The sequence below is a fragment of the Solanum pennellii genome, chromosome 1, assembly GCF_001406875.1.
Source record: "Solanum pennellii chromosome 1, SPENNV200".
NCBI lineage: Eukaryota > Viridiplantae > Streptophyta > Magnoliopsida > Solanales > Solanaceae > Solanum > Solanum pennellii.
This window is the reverse complement of record NC_028637.1, coordinates 10,430,939-10,436,361: the sequence shown is the minus strand read 5'-3', so window position 1 is coordinate 10,436,361 and position 5,423 is coordinate 10,430,939. Positions and strand designations below refer to the sequence as shown.

Below are 5,423 nucleotides of genomic sequence, written 5' to 3'. Positions count from 1 at the left end.
AAAAAAAAATTAATTTTTTGGGGAGGGGTTGGGGTTGGGGGTGGGGCTGGCCGATGGGGGTAGGGTCAAGGATTAGGTGAAAAAATAAAATTTTGAAGTTCAAAATATTTATTTAAATTGATGTTTTCCCAAAAAAAAATAATTTAAAATTAGAGGAGAGTTATAAAAAATGTTTTCCTTAATTTTAGAAAGGAAGTCATTTTTCTTAATTTTGAGGAAAATGAGTTAATTTGAAAAACATTTTCTGAAACTTTTGTCTCAATCATAATGGAAAAATTGAAAAACATTTTCTAAAAAATGTTTTCCTCCGTATCAAACACACACTATGTCTATATGTACTTGTTGCGTTGGTCTGGTAGTTGAATTTTGAATTCCGCGAACTCTCAGGTGTTAACATAAGTAGTTCTTCCAGCTTGAAACTTTTTTTACGACCTAAGAAGAAACTAAAGGTGTAAATTAACACAATTCAGCAGAGAACTGAGAATACATCTAGAACGTTAAATTGAGCAGAGAATAGCACGCCATTTTGGAGAGGAACAATTTAAAGTCAGGAAAATCCTATTCAGACAACAAGGCTGCATAACAGGAAAAATACTAACAACTCCAAGCTGAAGTGACATGAAATACAGAGAACATCTACAAATGAGTTGAAGAAGACAATATCTGAATAAATTGAACCACAGAAGTTATGCTTCAGCCAACAGTGTAAGGTTATATTATTCATTACATATTTCTAACCATGATTTACTATATTATAAGAGGTACCCCTACATGACTGTAAGTACAAAATATTCTTGAAGCACCGGAGGAAAATAAGAGGTCCAAGAGTACTACTTGTCCCCTAAAGTTTACTTTCCCAGAAGATGAAGTTTCTATATTAAAGTGAGAGAATGATACTCATAGTGTTCAAAGTAACCAAAAGGTGAGGATTATACAAAGCCTACAGTGCAGAAACTACAGTAGGAACTTACAGAGCATAATCTTGGTACTGATCTGCTCCAACTGAAAGAATGCAAACAAGAATGATATACCACCACTGAGACAGGGAGCATACCTTTGTTAGCCTAGAAGATCAACGAATTTGCTGTTTTCCCAAGGAAATGGAAAGAGACGTAGACGAAGGAACAAGCAAATAGGTGGCGGCTGTGTATGGAAGTAGCAAATAGCTGTCAACAAAAGAGTTTCACTTTGTCTAAAAATGATGCTTACGCGTGAGTTGGTGCTATCATTAAATGGCGCAGAAACCGAAAAGAAGCATCTAGCGAAAATAAACAAACAAAACGTAAAAATAACCCTGTTTTTTTATTAATTTACGTAGGTACCCTTATTGGGAATGAAGTCACGTGGCAGCTTTTCATGGTTTTGGTCGGATTCAAAAAACCAACACTTATATAGAATGATATAATATATATAATTTTTAGTTTTTCGTACTATTTTCGTTTGTACTTCTGGATGAGCATATTTAAATATTTAACTTTTTATATATATATATATATATATATATATATATATATATGTTAAATTGTCACTTGATTATGTTTCGATGTTTATTTTAATAAAAAAAAAGTTAAGAGTTAATTGACAATCAATACATTAATAACCATATCCTAACTTTTCTATAATTTAGTACTTTTATAAATTAATAAATAAAACTAATATATGAGGTGAATATTAATTATACCACTTAAAATTTATTTATTTAGTGATCTCAATAATTAATATTTACCATTTTAACGAATGGACAAATAGAGCTGAGCTAAATGTGTAACTTGACAAAAAAGTTTGGAAGATTAAAACTGCACCTTTTTGTCTATAAAGGATAAGAATCATTTTAAGTCTTCAAAGGCAAAGATAAGGGATAATTTTAGACCCTTTTCTCCCTTCTCTCACTCACTTCCACCCAGCCCAACAATTTTTTTATTGAAAAACAATAAATTTTTTTTTTCACACCCCTTCCCTCCCCCACCCCACCCACAATTTTTATCTAGAAAATATTTCCAATACTTTTAACAACCAACTAATTTCCTCACTAGCAATTGTGAAGTATCTTCTGTCTTGTTATCTTTCAAGATAAATGTTCTTTCAAGTTAATAAAATGTTCCATTTGTTATAATATACAATATCTTGATTTTTATCCTCAAAATTTTAGTTGACATAATAATAAGTTTGAAGTAGGTTAATTCTAAATTCTAAAATGTCACATAAAGTCTATTGTTTTTAAGCTATAAACTTATGAATTTTAAAAGAAATTTGGGGATATGTAAACCTTAATACTCCAATTGATTGGCTATCTGAATTTTCATTGTGTTTTAAACAGTAGTAAAAAGCCTATTCTCTATACACTCATGAAACCAGGAGGTGTTCATTGCTGAAACCAACACAACCGTAAGAATCATAAACAGTAAAGGGTTAATTGTGTGACATATGGTTGTCTAGGTAATACACCAAAGCTCGACGGTTCAAAGATATCACATCTACCGATTGACCGAGTATATCCGACATATGTTCACTACGGAAAGTCCAAGGGGAAACCTACTTATCCAGATGCAATTAATTCTTGCCTGTAAAGTACACAATTGTCTGTGCATTCCTATGTTATAACTATTTCCCATCAATGTGGTGGATTACTGGGTATGTAGCAAGAATTGATGGGAAATAGAGAGAAAGAGAGGAATTTGAAATGTTGAGAACTTGAAGAGTTGGAAATTTGAAAAGTTCTCTTATGCTTTAATGAAAAGGCATTTGTCCCTCATCGGTGGTGAAAAGAAAAATAGGAGAGTTTAAAATACAGAAACACTCCTATTAATTGTTAAAAGGATTGGAAATAGGGACCCCCTTTGCTCCGTCGTCGTCGTCGCTCGCTCGTCTCAGCTTCGGCTTCGGCAAATGATCGAGAGATTATTCTTTGGACAAAGTTTATTTTAATTCTTTATTTAATTAAATGGCCAAAAATGTTTTCAATTAATTAGTTGATAACAGAAGTTGAAAATTAGCCGAAATTTTTCAACTTTTTAGTTGACTAACCCGACCTGACTCAGATCCGCGCGCGACCCGTTTTATTTGAACTGTCCCATTTTATTTAAATTTTCCGCCATGACTGTTCTAAATGGTTGCAACTTTCAGGAACATTTAGTACCATTTGAAAGGTTGCAAACTTTCATTAATGGTCGTATGAATTCTTCTTGACTATTCTAATCATTTGTCTTAGCCTACTATACATTTTTATTGAAGGCAATAGGAACTCTTAACCAAAGTAGTGAACTCGAGAATTATCATCAGTATTGATTCACATTTTAAGATTGAATGCTTCATTATAGATGAATTTTGATATTTTACGAGCACATCCAAACTTGCACAATGTAACATTGGAAATGATTTTATTTTTCTTAATTTTGAGAAAACCCTCGTGATGACTATCATAAGTCTTAAATAATTGTATACTAACGTCACATTTGAGAATAGAGTCTCCAAGTTTCCCAAGTTATTCTAAATGTAACTTCTAGAGGCATTTTTTTTGTTGTCATTACTTCCAAAACCTTAGCAATTGGGATACAAAGTTTTTGCTTGTAGTTCAAGTTTATTCTGCATGACTGCTTCCCATATAAAATCATAAGGTTGTAGCACGACAGATAGGTATTAGGAGAGATTCCAAACCTTGAGAATATTATGAATTCTAACGTATACACGTATGGAAGTGAATCTGTTATATTCCATCCGAACAGATTCACTCTCATACGTGTATACCTTAGATTCATAAGATTCTCTAGGTCAAGAGTCTTTCGCCAATTACTATCTGTCTGCTTGAACCTTTGGACTTTATAGGGCAAACTAAAAATTTTTATCCCAACTGCTAAGGTTTTGAAAGTGTTGACAACAAAGAAATGCATGCAGAAGTTTCATTTGAAATCACTTAGGTAACTTGGAGACTCTTTTCTCAAATATGCTATCAGTAAACAATTGTTTAAGACTTATGAAATCATCATGAGGGTCTTTCCTCATTAAGAAAAATAAAATAATTTTGAGTGTTGCATTGTTCAAGCTTGGATGTGCTCGTAAAATTATGAGATTTATCCGTAATGAACCATTAAATCTTAAAATGGGGTTCATTCCTAGGGATAATTCTCAAGTTCAAAACTTTTTCAAAGAGTTTGCCTTCGGTAGAAATGTATAATCGGGTAAAGTAGGAGATTATAAGTAAGATAGTAGCTAATGTGGTGAGGCACTAATAGGTACCTACCTCAGCTCAGGCGCGGAAGTAGCAACTTTATCATTTATTGAAATGGATCTGGATGGACATTGATTTTATTGATGCACCTATGCTAAGGAATTTCCTCGTGAATGTTTAGAAGCTAGTCAATATAAGGTACTTGGAAATCACTGCTACTTTACAAGTTTTGTGACTCTGCGTTGTTTGTTAAAGCTCTAACTCACAGATCTTACATGCTACCTGAGATACCAAGATGCTATTAGCACTTGGAATTTCTTGGAGATGTAGTGCTATATTATGTTGTTACAACACATCTCTATTTCAAATATTCGAGACTGATTCCAAGACTAATTACTTATTTGCGGTCTACTTTTGTAAATAATGAATGTTATGCTCAATCTGCAGTTAAGGCTAGCCTACATGAGCACATTCTTCATGCCTCGCTAGATCTACAAAGTCTATGTTGTACTTTTAAGGATTTTGAGAAATTAGATCTTGTGTCCACGTTTAGATGGGAGAGTGGAACTACTCTCCCAAAGGTGCTTGGAGATGACTTTGAGTCCCTTGCTAGAGAGAGATCTTTGTTAAATTGGCTTCGACAAAGATACCACTTTTCTAAGCATAAGACCTCTTATGGAATAGTTGATTAGACCTCAACCAATAAAACTCTATCCAGCAAGCCTATTAAGTGAACTATGCGTCCCAAAAAAATTCATGGGACAAAAACTTTACATTTGAGACATCAAATTTCTGTGGGACTCTACAAGATGAATCCTATTTCATTTAGGGTTTTTGGAGACTACTTACCCTAAACTCTAGCTCACACTTACATAACACTTATATAAAGTGCATATATTTCTTTGAATATGCATCTCTAAAATTTCATATATTCATGAAGTGATCAAGATATGGGCGCACTCTTCTAGACAACCAAATACTTTAACAAGATCGGTAAAATCCTTTCACAAAGATCAAATAAATCCTAAGAAGGTCCACATCATCCTAGTTTGGGTGACACTAATAGCCTTTGAATCGTGGAGTAATCTTATGAGAGGGGAATCAAGGGATAAACATATATGTACTCACAATTTTTGTGAATAAACTCATTCTTTTTTATTTATTCAGTGATTGCAATAATATTTTTCTATTTGGAAAAAAATTGTGCAAATAACTTGCATGCCTAGTGTGACCTAATTTACTCGGCATCTCCTCTCTT

At 33.1% G+C, this 5,423-nt stretch overlaps 1 pseudogene; it reads left to right on the top strand.

The window, feature by feature from the left end:
- The first annotated feature begins 3,881 nt into the window (after positions 1-3,881).
- On the top strand, positions 3,882-4,857 carry LOC107017400 (annotated as a pseudogene).
- The last annotated feature ends 566 nt before the right edge of the window (positions 4,858-5,423 follow it).